Source organism: Heterocephalus glaber, unplaced genomic scaffold (assembly GCF_053883595.1).
Source record: "Heterocephalus glaber isolate CG9 unplaced genomic scaffold, H.glaber_assembly_v1.0 deba00000331, whole genome shotgun sequence".
Lineage (NCBI taxonomy): Eukaryota > Metazoa > Chordata > Mammalia > Rodentia > Bathyergidae > Heterocephalus > Heterocephalus glaber.
This window is the reverse complement of record NW_028258142.1, coordinates 51,792,761-51,816,340: the sequence shown is the minus strand read 5'-3', so window position 1 is coordinate 51,816,340 and position 23,580 is coordinate 51,792,761. Positions and strand designations below refer to the sequence as shown.

The following is a 23,580-nucleotide window of genomic DNA, read 5'->3' as shown; positions in this document are numbered from 1 at the left end:
TTATAGTTAGAATAGCCTTTATCCAGAGACTGAAATTGTCACTTTGAACATACCACCTCAAAAGACTGAATTACTTCTAGTTCTTTCAAGTTTCTTGTAAATTTCTAGGAGCAGATTGAACCTGTGTGAGTTTTTCCTAGTGTTTCCAACTGGACCAACTAAAGTACATTCCTCAATACCACAAGAGAATGTGACATCTGTACACAATGGGATTCTACTCTTCTATAAAGAGGGATATATTTTAATCACTGTAGGAAAATAGATGCACCTTGAGGCCAATGTAAAGTGAAATAAATCAGACACACAAGCCTAAAGCAAACTATTGCATGGTTTCTCTTAGAAAACCCCAATGCGTATATAAACTAAAGAGCAAAATAAAAGATAGAAAATAGGAAACAGGGAGATTGATTTTGTCCAAAAAAGAAGGAACCAAGAGATTGGGAGGGTGGGGGTGAAGGGAACATAAAATGAGTTAATATGTATTAGGTACATGTATCAACTCCTCGTGATGAATGTAATCATTATGTACTGCAAACATATACTAATAAAAATAAAAATTCAAAACCAAACAGAAAATAAATGAACAAAAGCAATTGCTCAAGCAGCCCATCAAAGGAGAGAGACTAACACATGGATGCATCATCTCCATAAGAAACTTCAAAGCCTGCTTCCACTCACCAACATCTCACTCTTATCTGAAATACTGAAATTGCTAACAAAAAGGCAAAAAATGTGGCAATCTGACCCTATATGGACTGGAATAAAAGCACTTGCATATAGCATGAGAACTGCAACAAGAGGAAGAGCGTTACTTCTTTTGGCCTCAGCTGAGAACCTATGTTATGAGGGAACACAAAGTTTATTGCCACTGTGCACATGGCCTGCATGACTGTGAATGGCTTGGGATGACTAATTTGGGGGATTATGAATACATTTTAGTGAATCGATAAATTTTCAAATATAGAATCCTTGCGGGATAAGTTCAGACTGCATCTATGAGGTGCTATACAGGAAGAGGGTTATGAGAAAGCACCAGAGATCCATGAGGATGCTAACAGATTGTTTTAAGAGGACATCGGCAAATGAGCTACAATGTAAATGGCCTTTGGCTGACGAAAGTATTCTGAATACGAACTCACAGAAACCTATGCCTGTCTTTCCACACGGGGCAGTAATTAGTCATTATTACCTCAATGTTTGCAGTGACTTTATAGAACATAATTGTCATGCTTAATGAGAATCAGCTACACAGTCACCAAGAAAACAATCATAATATTGAATTCTTTACTCAGAGTTTTCTTTGTACTAAGCACAAGGCTAAGCAGTTTTACCAAAATTATTTTAGAGCAGACAATTGAGCAATCTATGCTATTTATGTTTTATGCAGTTATAATATAGAGGAAATTTAAAAATAAAGAGTGAGCTAGATTTTTGAATAAAAGTCTCTGACATCAAAGCCCATGATCTCTCTGCTAATCCACATTGCTCAGCCTTAATAATGAAGTTTCTTGAGTTTGTATTATGTGGCAAGCCTACTAGTAAAGTCAAGGAAGCTATCAGATTCTGACTAGAATTTCCAAACATAAATGTAGCAAGCTAAGGATTAAAATACTTATCTGTCAACAAGTTTACACTTCTGGGCAGCAGTAAACTTCTTGAGACCCTTCTTTCTCCCCTGCTTTCCTTTTTAATTAATGAACTGATTTTGCGGGAGTGCTGAGAATGAAGCCCAGGGTCTTACGAATGACAAGCACATCCCCTACTACTGAACTATACTGCCAACTCCACCTTGTCTTCCTTTATAATCAGCATTATTCTCATTCTATTATTGTTGTATCAGTTATACTGGGACCACTGCTATGCTATATGCTCAAACACTCAATATATTTGGACATGTGATAAATCTGTCAATTTAGATTGCTATAATTTACTTAAATAATTATTTTTATGAAAAATGCAAGAGGGTTGTGACCATAATATAGTTTTGGAAATTGTATAATTATAAGAATAGAAGCCTTCAGAACTAGAGTTAGGTTTCCTATACCATTTCCACTCCATTTTCCATTTCTATTCCTGCTAATAGTATAAAATTTAAAAGTGTGAAATTTTCATATGAAACAAAGGAGAGGTTTTGTTTTGGTGGTTTCACCTTTTGATAAATTAAAATTGCACAGAAAATTATTTTGGAGAAATGTTACATAGCGATCTACATCACAATTCTTAAAAGTAGACGTTGTTTCTTTGGGTCTATTGCAGGTGACCAGAAGGAGGCTAGGTGCTAATTCAGGAAGGGAGCTTATGGAAATGAAGGGGGGATGGCTCTCCATCTTCCATAGAATGACTCTGTAACCTGCTGTCTAGGACTGGTGTCTAGACCATTCCTGCCACTGGGTTTCTTCCTAGGGAAGTCACCAGAATGTAACATAATTGTCATTTGTGGTGAAGAAATTATATTCATCATTCAATATTGTGAAAATATTTGTAAACGCACCAAGAAGACTCTACTCATCATTTTACAGCATATCGCAGCACAGCCTTCGATGATCATATCCTGAATGAATATCTGGGGATGAGATGTACAGATGATGATCTCATGCTTTCAATAGAAAAGTCTCTGAGTATGTGGGAGGCAGCAGAGTGAGTATAAAAGAGAGGTTATGATCAGCAATGATCAACTGACGCCTCTGCATTTTTGTCTGAGCTTACCCTGCTTGCCAATACAGAAATCTGTTTTTACAATGTCTCTCATTATGTTACACATGAATTTCCAATCACTGTTACATCACTATTTATTGTAGATATATGTTGCATAAGGTGTAATTTAGAGATTCATAAAATATTATACCAGCAAAGGACTAGGATCACTATAAAATCCTCCAATTTTATCAGAAATAGAGATCTCCATTTTTCACTCACTTGAGTATGTGCTACAAGTCTTAATACTTTCTGTTTGTGTTGTTAAACAATAAAAATTTATATCTTTGCCTTCATCATGAAAATTACTTTTTGAAATTTCCTACTATTATCATTGGAACATTCAGAAGCTACCACCTTGAGTTCTGGAAGTACTGGGAAGATATAAAACTCTAGGAGCATTATTTAAAAATATAAACACAAGAATTATAAAAATTATACAAAATTTCAAAGACAATTTAATCACCACATTTTATTATAAAGATAAAACGTATCTGACATTAATTGAAAATTGTTCTCTCTCTCTCTCTATATATATGAGTACATACACAGTGATGATAAAAAGAGTTGATTTTTAATTAAGCTTACATTTTTGGTTGAAATATTTTGTGTTATTTCATTGTATCTATTTTCTCTAGATCTTTTATGCTGTACACATTCCCAAAATCTATTTAAGAGTATTTGTTTACTAATTCCAAAATCTGGGCTATCTTCGCATCTGTTTCGGTTCATTTATTTTATCTTAGTTATAGAGCACATTCTATCATTTCTTTACATATTAATGGTCTATTACACTTTAAGAAATTGTTCCAAAATTTAGGACCTTAAAACAGTGAATAGATGTTATTTCACGTAGACTCTGAAGGTCAGGAATCTGCATGTAGTTTAGTTGAGTGTTTGGGGCTCATAGTATCTCACATGGTTGCAGTCAAGTTGTCAGGCAGAAGTATAGCCATCTAAAGACACCAAAGAAAAACTTTCAAGTTCATTGTCTTCGCTGCTAGCAGGACACTTGAGTTGTTGATCATATGTCCTGTGTATCTACCACCACAGTATTTCAGCTGATGACCTAGATCCAGTGATTAAGAAGAAGGGATGGAAAAAATGGAGGAGGGAAAAGAGAGAAAAAATACATTTTTCATAAGCTAATTTCATCTCTGATGAACCTCTCATTCTGCCATTTTCTGTTTATTAAAAACAAGTTGGGGCGGCGCGACTCAGGCGGCGGAGAGGGCGGCCGCGGGCACCGCCTCCTCCTCCTCCATGGCTGTTTACCCGGCTGCATTGTGGGAGTTTGACCTCCGCGCCGCCCGCCGCCGCCGCCGCGCACGCCGTGGGAGTCGTGACTGACTACGAAGTCTAAGGAAGCGTCTCCTCATTGACGGGGATGGTGCTGGAGATGACCGCAGAATTAATCTGCTAGTGAAGAGTTTCATCAAGTGGTGCAATTCTGGATCCCAAGAAGAGGGATACAGCCAGTACCAGCGCATGCTGAGCGCACTGGCCCAGTGTGAGTTCTCCATGGGCAAAACATTGCTGGTGTATGACATGAATCTCAGGGAAATGGAAAACTACGAAAAAATTTACAAAGAAATAGAATGCAGCATTGCAGGAGCACATGAAAAAATTGCTGAGTGCAAAAAGCAGATTCTTCAAGCAAAACGAATACTAAAAAATCGTCAAGAATACGATGCTTTGGCAAAGGTGATCCAGCATCACCCAGACAGGCATGAGACCTTAAAGGAACTAGAGGCTCTGGGAAAAGAATTGGAGCACCTTTCACATATCAAAGAAAGTGTGGAAGATAAGCTGGCACTGAGACAGAAACAGTTTCACGTTCTTCTTAGCACCATCCACGAACTTCAGCAGACACTGGAGAATGATGAAAAGCTCTCGGAAGTAGAAGAATCTCACGAAACAAGCATAGAAGCGGATGCTAAGCCGTAGCAGGTTAATTGCTCATCATTCCTGAGCATATTGAGAGAGCTACATAATCTTAGAGTGTTTAGGATTTGTTGTGCTCTTGAGATATTTAAAGTTTGGGCAGTGAATACTTTGCTTTTAAACATTAATGCTCATTTCACTCATATTTCTTCACACATAGGAAAATGACTTCAGTGTATATTTGCTTTTATTGAAACACATTTTTTATTGTTAAAAGACAGGAAACAACACTGAAATATGTTTAATAAAATGTGTTCAAAGCTGAAAAAAAAAACAAAACAAGTTGTTATGTTTAGGCCACACTCAAGGGGAGGTGATTACACAAATGGTGTGGATACCAACCAGCATGTCGGGATCATCGAGGGCCATGTAAAGGGCTACCTACTGCACATGTCTAATGAGTTTTGTATGAATGCTGGATATGAAAATGTCCACCTGTCCAAATCTCATTTTATTTTCTGTGAATATTATTAAGTTCTGTTTTTAAAGGCAGTCACCTTACTGTTGGGTAAATTTTATCTCATCAAAATGTTTTCAAACTTTGTAGGGGAGGTCAGCATCATTATCCCTTCTTTTATTGTTCTTTTTTTTTTTTTTTTGGTACCAGGGATCGAACTCGGGACTTCGCGCTTGCGCAGTAGGCGCCAGAACCACTGAGCTAAATCCCCGGCCCCACTATCCCTTCTTTTAAGGGTAGAATAATCAGTTCCTCTTAAAGTGTGGCTTCTCTAGAGACTCAGAGTCAGGATTTTCAGCAAGGTCTCTCTTCTCTAGCTTGATAGAGTCTTTGGATCTTCCAAAACTGTTAGCTTCCATTTGTGTGTGTGCATATGTGTATGTGTGTGTGTACACTAATTAATGTAGGATTTCATTTGTGTACTTATAATTTACAGTGTACTCCATTCTGATAGACGTTATGGAAAATAGCTGTCATCATTCTATGCTAAAATAGAGATTTTGTGGAAAATGAATCAGATCAGAGATGCAGATACTTGTTAAGTGATTAACAGGTAGAGGAGCAGAGAACAATTATAGCTGAAATATTTAAGAGAATTAAAATAACTTCAAAATTAATCTTGTAGTGTCTATTTTTTATATCAGTAGTAAACTAAGTTCCCACTGAACTTCCATACCTTTGTGATATGATGCTGCTTATAGTTTTACATAAATTGAGATGAATATAATATAGCCAATATCCAATGAATGAAAAATTTTTTTCTGAATGACTGTATTCATATCAAAATTTGAATTACATTTTCAGTTTTATTGGGTTATAAATGTATTTATGGACATACTCATTTGGTCTATACAATATTGAGGTAGTAAAAACAAAATTTCAAATTATAAAAAACAAAACTTTTACATAAAAAGGTTGTGATGTTATCTTGGAGCATGTAGGACATTGTCTAAATAATTTGCATTAATTTCAAGGTTGAAGAAATCATAAAAATTCCGTGATGCTGTTTTAAAATATATTATGATTGGAAAATTATAGATTGCATTTGATATGCAATTATATTTATAATTGTTAAGCTTTATTACAATTTCAAAGTAAGTTGAGAAAGCCATCACATCTCTTTTGGAATAAGTATCTATATAATAAATTTCATAAATATCAAGAAGCGACATAGAAATTCCTGAACTACAGCAAATTTGTATTTATTATGTTTTTTTCGCCAAGTTAAAATTATGGAGCTAAAAGGCTTTTATTATTCTAAACACAGAGTTGAAGGAGTGTTCATGAAGGGTGCTGGAAGTGCTAGATAAGCTTTCCGTGACTAGCAGTACCAATGCCGGCTGTGCTTACGTTATCTCTCATGCGTCCTTATTATTTTGCCTGGTTGTTGCTAAAGGGAAATTTATTAAGTGAGAAGAAAATTCAGACCAATGAATCAATTACTTGCTTTTATATTCATCATGATGTTTTCCTTTTTTTTCATTTAGCATAAGGACACAGGTTCTAGTTTAAGTCATTTGAACATTCAAAGATGCCTTACTTAGATAAAATTAGATATTGGTGACTGTAGTCACAAATACAAGGAATAAAGGACATATGCTGAATCACTTCCCTCTTAATGGCTATGCTTTCCCTTCTGCCCCTGCTGTGCTGGTCCTGAGTTATTCCAGACACTGGCTCACCAGCTGGGCCTCATTATACCAATTAGAAAGGTGACCTTTCACAATAACCAGGGACTTTATTATTCTTTCAATGCAAAAATTGTAAGGCCATATATGTGGAACATTACAAATAAACAAAGAAGTCAAATAAACACTATTTTAGAGTATGATTATGCAGTTTTAGAACATATTTCCATTTCATCATATAAGTTGGATTTCATGAAGATGGGCACATAGTAATAGTTGTACCATATCCCAGTGTCAGTACTGTTTCATTTTCTGTATGAATTTACAATTGCTTTGGCTTTTTTTGAAAAAAAAAGTACTATGATAATTGACTTGACAACAAACATTATCGTGCATATAAAAAACATTCTTACATCTAAAACTGTGTCAGTTTCTAACATTGTGTTTAAACAAATTAATTACACTTTGTAAGTATTTTGTATGAGATCACTTAGGATTTTATATTTTGGAAGTGTAGAAATTTGAAAATCTTCTGTGATTCTCTGGAGAAATATGATAGTCAAGTCTATAGACCTGAAAATAAGTGTTTGAATATACCAAAATATAGTGATAGTTTGTTTAAGCAGAACTAAACATTGGTGCTAGATTAAAAGATGTATGACCTTGCTTAAATTGGTTAATTTCTTTCCTTCCAGTTTCATTATCTAAAAATAAAATTAATAATTTCAATATCAGAGAGCTGTTATGAGGATTAATATAAATTATGTAAAATACTTAACTTTTGCTATCCTACAGTGAGTGCTCACAAAATGTTTATTGAATGGATGGATGGAAGGATGTTCCTTTTTGATTATATCACTTAATCATTTTTTATTACAAGGATAAAAGAAAATAACATTTTTTTCTTTAAGATCATCTTTGTTAACTTGACACCAGCCCTTACAAGCTTAAATGTTTTGGGTTAATCATCAATTTAATTAAAAGTACTTAATTCCAATCACTGACCACAAATTCCAAACTGAAAAAAATAATTTAGGGGACAGAATAATGTGCATAAGGGTGCATTACTGAAGGTCTACACTCTTCATACTACTAAACATGTTTCCAGATAAAATAGATACACCAGAATCTCTTATAATTGTGTCTAAATATCTCCATTCAGTGTTAAATTTTAGAAGAGAAAAAATGAAAAGATTTCTATGATGGCTGAATTTAGAGTTCAAAGTTCTGTATTTTCATTTCAATTAAATTATGTTAGTCTGTATTGCTATGGTTTGGTTAGTCTTGGGTTCACTATGAAATTGAATGCTCATTAAGAGGTACTAAGACAGTAGGAATTTAATCTTACTATGGTGTTGGAGGTGGAAGCTTTAAGCGGTGATTATGATCAAATAAGTCTATGGGGAAGAAGATTCTTGTTTAGATGCTGTTGGCTTTTAAGAAGGAAACAGATTAGAAAACCCCTCTAAACACACACACACATACGTACTCTCTCTCTCTCTCTCTCTCTCTCTCTCTCTCTCTCTCTCCTTGGCTCTCCCCATGTGATTCCCTGCATTACCTTGGGACTGCCAATAAGAAAGTCATCACCAGATACAGGTCTTTGAACCTCAGAACTGTAAGCTACATAAATTTTTTTCTTTATAAAATATCAACCCCAGATATTTTGTTATAATAATGCAAAACAGACTGATATGAGGGAATTGGGACAAAAGGTTTTCTGAAACTTATTTCCCTCATTAATTGATGATAAATAATGTTAAATCAATGACAGTGAGCCATAAAGCACTGATCGAACTACTGCAGTGTCATAAGACAGATGTCATCCACCATTGCCATCCGGGCACATGGCTGTCTCTGTTGTGATTCCCAGATCAGAAGCCGGGGCATGGAAGAGGCTGTGACAGCTTCTTTTTCCTTCTCCACTCTCCTTCTACATCCTGGACTCAGAATCTCTGGCCAGGATCTGATATAGTGAGATATTGAAATTGGGAGCATACTGATTCCACCTACCTACATGACTTTATTTTTACCCTGTGTCTTATAAAAATCTTAGTGTCAATTTATCTTTACATTATTCTGCCATTATTTAATATTTTTATGTTTATATATTGTCATTTTTACCAGTGTGGTTAAGCCAGATCATAAATTGCAGCCTATAGCATCCTCAAAGGAGGGGTGATATGAGTTCACCTGTCATCTCCAGAAGGATTGTCTGGAAATTCCTCCCTTACAGCCAACCCCTCCTGATTCTCTGTTACTTCTTAAAGCCCACATTCTTTTATTTTTATAGTTACTAAACTAAGATGTCATTTTTAAATGTATTTACCCACCTGATTAGATTTCAAGCTCTGTGATAGCTATAATTTAACTTTTTAAAAATTTATTTATCATGATATTCAGAGTGATCAACACAATGTTAAAGTGGAATGAATGAATTAAATCGAAAGAGTAAAAAATGAAAATGCATGTTTATAAAATTATTTAAGTTTTCAAAACACCCATGTATAGATAATCTTAAAAGTTAGAAATGTATGTAAAGGAAGAAAGAAAAGAAAAAAACCTTATTAATAGTACCACTGTCAAAACTATGCTTACAAAAACAATATCACTTTAGATCCACTCTCTTGATAAAAATTCAAAAGACTGACAGTATTAACTATTGGTAAAGATGAAGAAATTAACGGTGGGGATGCAAGTCTTGTCAATTAGTCATGGTAATATCTAGGAAATATATATGCCATGTGACCCTACACTTTTGTCATAGGTAACAACTCAGAAATCTCTAGCACAATGCATTCAGGAAGGCACATGAAAGTTATGTTTAATTTCAGTGTTAATTGTAACAAAAGGAAACAGAAGAAAAGAATAGATAACTGAAAGAAATAAGGTATATCTGCTTTCCTATATGTAGGAAATATAAACTGGGAAAAAAATAATCTGTGAAATCCATGTTGTGCACCTTGGAAGTGAGAAAATCAGGGAGTGTAAGGCAGAGGAAAATTGGATCAGGGAGGGAAGAAGTAATATTTCAAATTTATTTATAATATTATCATAAAACAAAAAATAACATATGGATGTATTCTTTCTATTCCCCTCAGTGCATTTCTCTGGTCTGCCACACATATTATTTAGTAGCTTAAACTTAAGGTTGGTTACTGTTATTTATTCAGGTCTTAGTACCTGTCTATTTTATTTGTGTTACATACTACTTGAAAAGCTTTCCAATGGCTGTTCTTTTTTTTTTTTTTTTTGGTACTGGGGATCGAACTCAGGTTCTTGCGCTTGCGCAGCAGGCGACAAAACCACTGAGCTAAATCCCTAGCCCCAATGACAGTTCTTTTCTTTGGTATTTAGAATAGATTAGAACCTTTGTTGGACAAGTTCTTTATGCTAGGTGATCTTTTAAATTTTGTACAAGGATGAGAAACATCCTGTAAATTCGAGAAGCCTACTAAAAGATAGGGGTCAAAGCATTGCATATTGACTTCTTCCTAGAATATTTCGCAGAGTGATTACCACTAAATTAGATTCTCTGTGCAGTGTTCCATTGGAACATCTTTCAAAATCATACTTGATCTCATAAACAAAGGGGTTAACATAAGTATGCCAGCCATAGGAAGACGGATGTACACATGTAATCTTTTAACATTACCGTCCTGGAATATTACTTCCTAAAATGAAGCCAGGGTGGCTGATGGTGTATTTGACATTCTTTAACAAAATATTTCCCCATTTACTTAGTTCTGATATTTCAATGCCTTTCCGGATATAAATGAAATAAATGTGTGCATATGAGATGATCCATTTAATTCCTACTTATCAACAAAACAGTCAATCAATTTCTGCTGGGTTTTGGGTATTGACTGATATTTCTCAAGTAAAATGCGAATGAAGTATGTCTCCTACAGTGCATTTTCCTTGTGGAAAATTACAGTTCATGTTGTTCTGCCTGTTATAATAAGCTCTGGAAGAAAGCTATAGATTATGACTATAGGTATTCAGGTAGAGTTTACAACAAGGAGCTGAAGCAGGAAGAAAAATAAATTCCAATTTGACTACTTTTTATGATAGTGAAGGAATGTTACTTGAAGGAATTTATTATTTTTAGAATTCACCTTTTTTAATAGTGCAAAAACAATTGTTAGACTTTGAAATTGAATATGTCTTCTCGTCATAATATATTCTCAATTCAAGTGAAAAACAAGAACTCTGGCTTTTGTTTGGCAGATCAGTGTGGTTGTTTGACTTTACATATAGGAAAAAAGTACATCTGAATGTGGACGAAAGCAGATTTGGGAGTGATGCTAGCATCTGTCTCATGGTAGTATTTCAATTGCCCATGAGAGACAGAATGCAGGCACTGAGCCAAGGTTGGTCTAGTAAAAGAAAAACAGAAAAAAATCCATAAGACATGTTGTTCAAAACTGAACTCAGATTTAAGGGTTTTTCTTTTTAGGGGGAATATTGACAATGAAAAACAACATGAGAAAAGATGGGCACTAAAAAGAATCACGAAGATAACAAAGTGAGCCAAATTCTGGGCTTCTGCCAAATGTGACAGGCGAGCAACTGGCAGAGATGCAAGGGGAACTCAGGCAATGATAGACGTAGCAGTGGCAAGGGCCACCTGCTTCTTTTAAGAGATAAGTCATTGTTACATCCTTGGCGTGTTCCAAAGGAATCCTATATCCTCAGGGAGGAGGCGGAGCGCACTGTGGTATTAGTCTTGGGGATTCATGCCAAATTAGAATCATCCTTGCTTCCCACTGAGGAAGAAGAGAGCAGGCCGAAACAGCCAAGGTACTGGCTGTCAGGGGAGTTTCTTGGAGAAGTGAACATTTTCCAGGCCATATATATACACACATATGTCGTGTTTTTTTAAAAAAATACACATATGTAGTTTTAAAATGTACACATATATAACATCCATTTTTAGTGAAAAGAAACGAGGCTTGGGCAGAGCATCAAATCCGGTGGGACAGTCATTCTGCACTGGTGTGCAAACCTGTGAATAGGGAGTGGAGAACAGTGCTTTCATAAGCCCAGAGAAAAGAAACTATGCAGAAATAATTTGGGGTCTATGAATAATCATTATTGTTTCTTGAAAAAGTGGTTTGCAAATGTACCATTCACAACATTAGACAGAGAGATCAGATGCTGATGTTCCTGAGCAGCTTCAGAGCAGAGATTTTTTGGGAAGCATCACACAGTCCACATGTGTGCAATGGCAAATCACTTTCAGCTCAGTTTTGGATCCTCAAGTGACTTCCCATGCCAAAAATTGCTTAAAATATTTCACTGAGCATCCCAGTAGCACTATATGCTGATCTCATCTGAAAGAATGCACATGCAAAGTGCTTGGGTTAGAGGAAGCATCTTGAAGAATCCTCTGTGTGTTTGGATAATACAAAAATTGGGTTAGAGCATTCAGTGGAGCTTATTGGTGGAAACCAAAGGCTTCCATAGCAACCATCGACTGGGTAGGGCTCACTCTTAATGATCATCTCTTGGCTGTCCAGAAAACCTGCAATTAGCTGCAGAGTTCGAAGTAGGAATTTTCAGTGGGACTGAAAAGAGGATGTAGAACAGATCAGGAGTATTTTATCACTTAGCTACACAAGTTTAATGTTATTATGAACTTCTTGAGAAAAAAATGAATAGATTAATACATATCAGAATCCACAGTATAAATTGTGAAATTTATATTGTGAAGACCATGCTAAAATGTATATATGGAAATTCTCACAGAATGAGGGTTTAAATATGAACAATATATGTTAAATTTCAAGAACCATGATTGTTTCATTTGACTCTTACAACCAAGATTTTCTCATGATTCTGTTTACATGACTCAGAATTGGTATTTAATATACAGATATGCATTTTGTTAGTAATAGCAGACCTGTAGAAAAATGTTAAATAGTGTACAGAAAAAAGCAGGTCCCTTTTCTCTCTTTATATCTGTTTCACTTTACATATTATGTGCCAATAAAGATATCTGTGGAGTGGCAAGAGAATACTTTGTGAATGCAAAGAGAATCTAGATAGGGCAAAAGTATTTTTCTCATCTACACTGGTTTAATGTTATTATGAGATTCTTAGTGAAAAGAACACTTAACCTCCAAGACTTTTCCAAGAAAATTTTGGGAAAAAAAACCCCACACCAAGCTTCATGAATTTTATATTTCATTCTAAGTTTATATTATGGTTTGGATCACCATGACTGGTTGAAGTGTTGTGGGAATATGAAAGTGCAAATGTTCTCAGCTACATTTAATTTAAGATTGAAGTTGATAGTTAGAAAGAATCCATTAAAGGCTGACATGACTACAAATCAGGGTTATATTCAACAACCAAACATTAATTATTTCAGATTGTTTGCAGTTTTTCACTTGGGCTAATAGAGATAATTAAGAAATCCTTTAGAAAGAACAAACTGAGATGACAAATTCAGCCAAGTTTTGGGCTCCAATCTCAATCCAATTTTTTTCCACTTCTATGCCGCACTGATGTTTCAAAGGAAGGATGACAGTGTTAAGTAAACCTGGCCCTTGTCTTTTATAAAACACTAGAATTATACATTTGAAATGACACATTATTTAGAACCGACAAATTTAGGTTTAGAATACAATTATATCACTTAAAAGCTGTGATGACTGAATCAAACTTCATTCAATGAAATTGTAATTCTGGCCTTACAGTTTTGATATTCAGATTATAGGTACTATTTACAAAACCATATCCAACCTGTCTGGTGCATAACAGAGACTCAAGGAATGGTAAAACAACATTATTATGGAATAATATGTATGGAAATTCAATATACTATCAAATGAATCTAGGATAATGGTGAATGCACTGGATTTCAGTCACTGAACTTTCATCTGTCTACCTATAATCAACTTATTGTCTATTTATTTATACTGCATTTAAAATATGCAGACAAAATTTCTAATTTATAGAATGTTAGTAATTCCTTAAAAACCTCCACGTGGCTCTGAGGGAAGCCATAGTAATTTGTCATCCTCAGAGGTAACCATAATTCTAAATTTTTTGCTCATCATTTCTGTGCTTTTCAGCTTTATTTTAAATACATATAAATGCTTCTCTACCCATTGCATTTTGTTTTCATGTTTTTATACTTTAAATATATGGAAGCATACTGTATGTATCCTTCCAAGACTTTGCTTAATATAATTTTTATTAAATATAAGAAATTTTAGTTTTTACCATATTGTATAACAGATGATGTTTTTATTGTTTTCTCCATTGTGGAACTTTTTGATGTTTACAAATTCTTGGAGCACCAAACAGTGTAACAAGCATGTCTCTGTTTGTACCTGCATACATGTACACACATGCATTCACATACACCCACACACAAACAAATTTCCCTAGGATCTACTTCTATTACTGAAATTGCTGAGATTTACATTATCTACATTTCCAGATTTAGGAGATAAAACCATATTAGAATCCAACATGACTAGGGCAATTTGAATTTGTATAGAGCAATATTACTTAAAAAGCTTTGGTATTGGCATAGGATTCGCAAATAGACAAATTGAACAGAAAATCTAGAAACATATGTTAAGGGAGGAACTTGATTTATGAGAGTGATGGCTTTTCAGATCAATTCCAAGTAACTGGTTATCCACAGAGAGAAAAGAAAAAAAATTGAAATCTCCGGTTTTATTTACATCAAAAACAAATATCAATTCAAGGAGTATTAAGAACTTAAGTATAAAAAGTGAAAGTATAAATATTTTAGAAGATTATATGGCAAAATGATTTTATTATGTTAGGTCAACAACATTCCATAATGGAGACAAAAAAGTGAGAACAATAAAGGAAACTTATAGTGTGTCATATATTTTGTTCACTAAGAGACATGAAGAAAGGAGGACTAAAACAGGAAAGACAGATAGTGGGCAATATACCCCCTTCCACTGTGAAGAAAAATCTAAATATTACAAGTTGGCCAAAAAATAGGAAGGCATAAATGGACAAATCGAAGTGCAACTAAGCAATTATATCCTAGTAAAGGTCATTAAACTTCTCTTATAAATGGTCAGATGATAAATATAACACCACTTTGTGGCCCACATGTGATTTTTATACAGAATATGTATATGTGTGTATCTTTAATCACTTTTTAACATATTAACAACAGGAGTGCACATAAGAATACTAAACCTTGAAAAAATAGGGTGTGTTAGTTACTTTTCTTGTTGCTGAGACAAAATACTTGACACCTAAATTTAAAGGACAGGTTTATTTGGCACGCAGTTTGTAGAGGTTTTAGTCTATTATTGTCTGGCTCCAAGGCAGGACAGCATGGCAGAGGGACATTGGAGCGGAGAAACAGTTCATGGCTGGCAGAAGGTAGAAGGCAGCAAGGAAGCAAGCAGCAAATTACAAGTGACAATAGCAACCCTCTTTCTGTCCCTTATATTTTATCCAGGCTACCCAACCTTATGGAGGGTAGCATTCACACACAGCCTAGAGCACCCCTAATTCTATCATTGCACCAAGAATGAATCCCAGAATCACATCTTTAATCCCAGCATCACACACTCTACATCCAGTTGCCTCCAAAAAGTTCTATCTATGATGGCATGAGGGTTTGCGGGGACATCTAGATACAAGCCATTACATAGTGAATACATGTTGGCACATATTCATAAATCAAGAAAAATGTTTTTTTTCTCCCCAAATTGCTTCTTGTTCAGAAATCATACTTTTTTCTTTAAAAATGGAAGGTTTTGTTGCTCTTGGTCCACACTCAATATTTCACGTTATATCCTGGGCCCCAGGCTGGGGTCAGTGCCCAGTACTTGGCTGTGGAATCAGAGTGGGACAGTGATACAGCTGGGAGAAAGAGAGAGCTGGGAGAATTTCAAAGCCTACAGCTGGCCCAGAGGGTTAAGGGGAGTATGGAACAGGGGTCTGCCTGTGCCTCAACAGCTCAGAATTCTGTCACCTCTCAAAGCCTTAATTTCTGCACTCCACCACGGGGATGGATCAGGGTTGCTTCAGTCAGAAGGTCTAGTCCCTCCTAACACCTGAACTATTTTAGTACTGTGGTCTGGCCCTCTCTGAGGGTGCCCATTTTCCAGCACCCACTCCACTCTTTCCACCTCGTTTCTGAGAAAAAGTTTAAGAGTTTTTTCTTTCCTCAAAACTGTTCAAAACATTTATGGGTAGAGAGACCATAAACTGATGGAGAAGAGAAGAGGAAACTGGAAGACCTTAGGGAGAGTTGCCTTTGGAGCCCCACACAGATTAGCTCAGAGCTAAGTTGGACATTTGCTGCCTAAATGTAGTGGCAGAGACCCGGATCCCTCGGGCCCCTGATATGGCCTCCCTACCCCCTTCCCTCAGCCTGATGCAGGCTCAGTCATGTGAGGGAAGGCAGGATAGCGAATAGCATTCCTTGATGCCTGACTCCACCCAGTGCCCAGCCTCATGACCCTCTGTTGGGAAAAACAAAACAAAACAAAACACAGATAACAGCAAATCTTAGCTGAGCAACAATATGGGGAGACAACACATGGTCCCCTCAGTGCTTTTCCCTACTCTTGGCAGTCACCAGAGCTGGATGGAGCCATCTCATAGGCAGAGCTTGGGAGGCTGTTCCTCTTGATCCTGGAGCCATTATATCTACCTGAGGTGATTGTGGGGTGGTCCATGGGCCACAGCCCATGCTTTTTGGGATCATAGTTACAGCCATGCCCTAACATGGTCATGACTGTGTTGCACATGTGTTGGTGCCAATCTACAACCTGAGGAGTTACTGGTCACCCTTTGTTGTAGTGTCATCAAAGTTCTACTGCTTATTTTCCAAGGACTGGACACTGATATCCATGCTGCCTTGCAGCACCTTGGCCATAGCCTTCCTGGTAAGCACCAGAAGGCATACTTCACCTGTTCTGCATCATCTTCCTGCTCTCAGGTAAGTCCTTGGCCTTGAACAGATGCCCATGAAATTGGAGAAGTTTTCTAGCTGCTGCCAATTCTGCATGGAACACTTGATCTGGGGGACTGAGCCTGGTTGTTGCTGCTTTGTGTATGCATGCATAAGATAATCCCATCCTTCAGACTCTTTTGAATGTCATGGCCAATATAAGTTCCTCCTTCCAGCTGCTGATGAGGGTGACATTTGGACAGCAGTTGGTTCTTGACCTTGACCAAGAACCGTGTAGAGCTCATAGTTGGCAAAACTAGCCCATGGTTTATGAAGATCTGATCAGACACTTCAGAAACCACAGGTTACCAGTGGAGACATTAAGATCCCAAGTGTTCCAAAGTTAGAGACCAACTGGAAGGCAGATAGAGTCAGAGTCTCAGACTTTCCCTCTAGCAAGTGTTGCTGCCTTTGAATGGCATCAAGGGCTTCCATCTTGTGTAACATTAACAGCTCACATTTGGGGAAAATGACATAATAATTAGTAGGGTAAGTCTTATTGTTCTCAAAGTGGAATATACTTTGATTTTTGGCTTCTTGGAACAGAGGACAGAGTAGTTTATCAGAGGTATAATAACATTCCTTTTTATTATACCTATCTTTTAAAAAAGCCATAAAATGAGCAACTTCATCAACATCCTGTTCCAAAGAGGACCACTTTAGAAGACAACAGGAACCAGTTTGGCAGCTGAGCTATTCTGGAAAATTTCATTGGGAAGAAAAAGCTCCATCAACACTTTCTTTCTAAATTAAAGACAGACATTGTGGGAGAAACTGCTGGCTTCCCATATGTTCTTGATCTCCTTATATAAAATCCTCGGGGAACTCTTTCCCAAACTCCTTTCCTCAAAAAAGCCTTTCTAGAAATTTTAAGTTAGTGTAAAATTCAGTATTATAGAACTTTTATTTATTTCTAATAGATATGGGGAAGGTTAGTAGGTATCATTGACCTGACTGTAATAATGTCCCTCAAGGCTAACCTTTAAATCTTTATGTGCTCAGTAATTCAAGCTATGCAAAGTATCATTCTCTATCTTTAGGAATATTATAGCATTCCATAAAGCCATAATAAAAAAGAGTAGTGGAAAAGGGCAAAGGAAAATTACCTCTTTCTCTGTAATTGTTCTTTAGGGCATTCACATACTCAGTTTACTAAAACAAGGTCCTTTTAGCAGTCTGCAGAGAGTTTCCTAAAAGCAATATTGCACAGCGGTATTAACCAGAAATGTTAAATCCCTTTATTAATCCAAGGAATCAAATTACCCCTTTCATTCATGAAATATAAATTAACATCTTAGCTTGACTAAGATAAGAAACTTCTATGTTGCCAATATTGTTTATAGGAATATAAAGGATAATTCCATGAACGTCTCCTAGTGTGTTGTTTTCATTAGCTTTTTATAAAGCCAATCATTATATTCTGAGTTACTTATATAATAAATTATAGTTATTACATATGCTAAATTTTTATTTCTAAGTTCTTTTGGTGAATGAGATGCATAAATATTTTGACTTAGTGAATTAAATTTTAAGTCATTATTGCCACAATACTTTCTAAGGCAACATGAATCCCAAGTTGGAAAAAAAAATGTGTATTGTTTCACTAATCAACATAAAGAAAGTAATGTGACTGGAAGCAAGTTGAAAACAAACTTTTCTGACAATAAAAAAAACTGTACTAATAGTGTAAAAGATCACATTTATTTAATTTATAGATTGCCATGTTCTTTCCTTATGTCCTATGACAGCATTCTTATCATTATAATAAGTAGTGAATAATTAGGATGCACTCTCTCTTATAGACTCAGTGATAATTATCAATCCTGATACTGTTATCTTTGTAGATAACATTAGGATTGAGCTGGTGTCATTGCTTGCTTAATCTCATAGTTAAAGATAAGGTGGTAGTGTAACATAAAATCATGTATAGAAACAATGAAAGTCTCAAAAATATTAATAAGATTTACAAAACGTAGGAAAAATGACTGTCCCATACTGTAATAAGGAGTCAATTTTTGAAAATACTACACACACATCAAATCATGGAGTAACATTAGAAGCACTGTATTCAGCAAAAAGACCATAGTGATCTTGTGATGCAGAAATACATAGAGAAATATATAGAAAATGAGTAATGACAAATCCATTTGTATGGAAACCTGACATGTAAAAAGATACACTGCTTTTCTGTGTTGTTCAGGAGATCTTAGCAAAATAAAATTTAAAAAAAAGAATGAAGCTATATGAATTAAAAATAAAGATGAAATTGTCTTTATATGATGATTATATGATTATGAATGACATGAGATAATAAAATATTTAGTACATATATGACAATTTAATAAAAGCAACTAAAGTGATTAAAAGCTCTAGATTATTTTCAGGAATAAACCTAGCAATGGATGTGCAGTCTGTGTGTAACAAAATTACTAACTTTTTATTTAGAGAGGACCTTAATAAAACACGTAATAAACAATGTTCATGGATGAGAAGACAATATTACAAAAATGAAAATTTCCAAAATTAACTTACAAGTTCAGCAAGTTTTCAAACAACGTTGTAACTATACATTTTGTAAATTTGGCGGCAGCCCAATTCTAAATTTCCTGTGTGAGAACAAAGGGCCAGCTACTAAAATTAAATATATATATTTATTGAAGAAGGCCAGGAGGTTTCCCTAACATGTATTAAGATTAGTGAAAAAAAGTAAATTTAAGAGAAGGAGTGTAATTTACTGATAGAGCAGGTTTTTACCATGGGTTCAATCCCCAGCACAGAAACTAAAAATTAGAAAAAAAAATCTAATTATGATACTGTGTCTTTGATGCGGAGATGTGTATACAGAAGAGGACTAATGACAGATACATTTATATGGCAACTTGACATGTAAAACAACATAGATTTTGATGGAAAAATTGAGTACTTAATAATAAGTCAGCATTCTTCACAATAATCAATCCAGGTGAATTAAAGATCCACATGTGAAAACCTAACTGTTAAAATCTTTAGAAGAAAATTTAACATAATTTGTTAATAAGTACCCTATATGAAAAGAAATATTAAACACACTATGGAAAGCAGAAAGAAGTATTTTGATAATCATTTAAGTTAATATCAAATTTTACATTAAACAGAAAACACCGTAAGTACAATAATTGATCAAATAAAGCAAAATATTTTTCACATACATTAATATAAAGTAATTATGTTAAAATTCAATACTTACAAACCTATAAAACTAGTATAAATAATGGAAACAAAAATCCTAATACAGCTGGCAAATATGGCAAAATGGTCATAAAGGAACTTAGAAAAAATATATAGGGAATAATTTATTTAGGTATAATCTCTACTCATCTTTGCTAGCAATGAAAAAATATGTGAAAACAGCAAATTACATTTCACAACATTTTGGCAAATAGACTCCATTCTAGTAAATTTTGCTGAGAAATGCTGAGACACCATTTTTGGTGTGCAAATTGTGGAGATCTACTCTGAGGAGCAAATTGGTTGTGGCTGTTACATTTCAGGGTGTATATATTTCTAGACATTCTGATTCGAGGTACATATCTTTAGCACACGTGAAAAAGAAGAAATGTAAAGGAGTGTTTATTGCAAAATTTTCTATAACATAATGTTAAAAATGACTTCCTTATCAAGAGAGAATATATAAATTGTCATATATTTACACAATAAATTGTCCTATATTCATACTGTACACCATTCAGACATGTGGAATAGAAGAATATGTTATTGGCATGTATTGATCTCAACAGCACAATACTCAATGAAAACAGAAAGGTCTGAAATTACTTGTCCAATATGTCAACGACAAAAACATTAAAATATATTTTCATAGGTAACCTTTTTATGGATTGTGAGGAAACATTATTCTGTTAGCACTCGGCAAATATTGTTTGCATGAGGTTTTAAACAATAGCTGTGAACTAAAAGCAAGGGAATTGTTCCCGTAAGACTCAAGAAGAGTGCTTGCCATATACAAGGAGGAAATACTGCATTAGATCAGGGAGGGTTATCGGGGAACTTAAATTAAATCTGTAATATTTTATGATTTAAAAACCTAAGATTTGATGATGCTCATTGGCCTGTTCGAATGTATTCATCTTTTTACTTTGTAAAACTCTAGACAACTTGAAATCTTTAAAAAATTAAAGAAAAACGTAAGTGTCTATGCCTAGATTCAGAAAATATATTTAGATTATTTAAATATTTTATCTATATATCTTCATTTTTATTCCCCTTACTTCTGGATGGAAATTCTATGGTCTTTTCATTTTATTTTATATTCTTGTTATATTCAAGACCAGGGTGAATATGAAATCTGGGGGATATTCCAGAATATTACAGGATTTGTATTCCAATTTTTACAACACATTTGAGGATACAGAAAGGATAGTTTCACACAGTATATTGACAACTTTTTCCATTCAAAAACTTTCTTCTAGATTTAAGTAAAAAATTTAAGATATTATTTTTACCTTGAATCTATGATGCTTCAAATAAACTGGTAAGGAATAATTTAGAGGAAGAGAGATTAAATGTAACATTTCACACCACAGAAGCAGTCATTGATAAAAAACTAAAATAATATTGAAGATATCGGTGATGTCAGATCTAAAGAAGTTCTGTTTGGAGCATCTCAGTTGTGGGTTAAAACTGTACTTTGCAGAGGTCTTTTCAGAGCTTGATGGCTTATGTTTCTCCATAAAAGCTAGACATAAAATGCTTGTATGATAGAAATGACAATGCCTTAGAAAAATACGGCTATAGCATTCACAGGAAGTTTAGCTCACAACTACCTTAAATAAAACCTATGCTATTAATCGAAAGGATGTATACATCTTGCAGAATTTCACTAAGTAAAATACCATAATATAGTTCATAAAGTTTAAGTGACAAAATACACATGGAAAATGAAATATATAAATCAATATTTGTATTATAGGCGTTACTACATTCTATGTTTAGCAAACCACTTGTAAAAGTGAGCAGCTAAAACTTTGCAAAACAGCAAGTGAACCATTGACTTAGGAGCCTGGGTTGTTCCCTTTGATAAATGGCTGTCTTAAAATAGTGGTGTTTTGACCACGCAAGTAATTGTATCGAACCACTTTTCTTCACTTGCGTGTTATAAGCAACCACATAAGGTGTTTTCCTACTGAGATACTTAGTCCGTCGACAGGTATAGCAGAAATTGGAAAAACTCTAATGTAAATTTAGGAGCAACTTTGTGATTGAAAAAAATCAGTATAAACATTTGTTCTGAATAACCAGAAATTTGGTCTGTCAGTTCTTTGGAGATTTTCCCACGATTTTCTGTAATATGTTTAATCGTTGTACAAAGGCCATATTTCCAGGCATAAACATAAAGAATGACATTTTAGAAAACGATGCATGCCATCCTGAATCAATATCCTGCGCAAAATGGTTAGAAGAAGCTCCTCACCCTTTCTAAGGAGGAACCGTACATTTCTATGTGCAGTTTTTCTCTCGCCTTCTTGTCTCATTCACTATTCCTGTTTATTTTTCTTTTATTTATGAAAAACCAAAATAAAACACTGAGTTTATTCTGTGCCCATTTATGTGTCAGCAATTGCCATTAGTTAATGAATTAGTTCATCGACTTATTTATTCAACTCATATACCTTACATATTCATCATTTTAGAGATAAAAAGATGCAATGAGAAGGGCATGTCTGTGTAGTCATGAAACTTGTGCTATGGATGGTCAATACTAATAAAGTGTTCTCTCTTTAGTTTGTAGCCTAAAGGCTACTCAGTCTGAAGTAATGAGATTTTCTGTGGCATAACCTTAATTTTCCTGAAGTTGTGACACAGAACGCACAGATATAACTGAACAGTTGTCTTGTAGACATCTCAGGAGCATATTACTTCTAATTTCTCAACCTTTCTAGACATCATATTTTCATATATATTTGTTTTGTATATGTCTTCCCAAAACATCCCAGAGTACCAGCTCCAGGGGAAATAAAGGATTCCTGTGGGTTCTCCTGTTGACAGGAGGACCTACATAGTACATCTCTGAGTTATTTTAATTTGCTCCTCTCTCCATTCTGACTGACTTCTCCCTTTGTCCCCAAAGCATTTTCATTGATATGCATTTGATTTCTGCAGAACTTGTGATATGTTTTGGAAATCAGCAGTAAGTATGTGAAAAGAATTCTGGATTTTCAGCTAAAGAATACAGGAAGGAATGTTTTCCGACCTAAGTGTACCCCAGAATTATTTTATTGTAAGGGAAAAAATTGGACTCTGGAAGACTAATAATAAAAGAAATGTATTTTAGGTCAGAGTAGAACAGATAACAGAGTAACAAGAAAAATTGAAGAATATTTTGAAAATCAAAGTACTATATTAAAATATAGTGTTGTAAAAAACACTTTATGCACTCATGATTATGGATCAGTAAATTGGACTGGGCTCAGATTACTTAAATTACTTGCTACTTATATGTCAAACATCATATAAAAGTTCTATCAGAAACACTTATTTAATTACCAGATGACAACTTGATTAGATTCTTCTTTCATATGGTTGAATGTGAAAATGAGAAACAAATAACTTGGAAATTACTGTGATAGCTACTCATTAGAATCAAGTTTTTAGGGTCGGGGATTTAGCTCAGTGGTTCTGGCACCTGCCTCGCAAGCTGAGGACTTGAGTTTGATCCCCGGTACAAAAAAAAAAATAAAAAGAATCAAGTTTTAAAAGATTTTAGTTTTTAATTTATTATTATTTTATTTTTAACACTCAATCTAATCTGTTTTACTTATTGGATATTTGTAGATATTTTCTCAGCAAATGATAAATAAACTCTATTATTCTACAAGTTGTTTGAAAGAGTC

At 34.7% G+C, this 23,580-nt stretch overlaps 1 long non-coding RNA gene and 1 pseudogene across 1 annotated transcript in view; both read left to right on the top strand.

Moving 5' to 3' along the window:
- Window positions 1-23,580, top strand: part of LOC147830135 (uncharacterized) — a 124,817-nt gene that overhangs the window by 34,087 nt on the left and 67,150 nt on the right. The gene's annotated exons all lie outside the window — the stretch shown is intronic.
- On the top strand, window positions 4,077-4,919 carry LOC101707015 (THO complex subunit 7 homolog pseudogene; annotated as a pseudogene).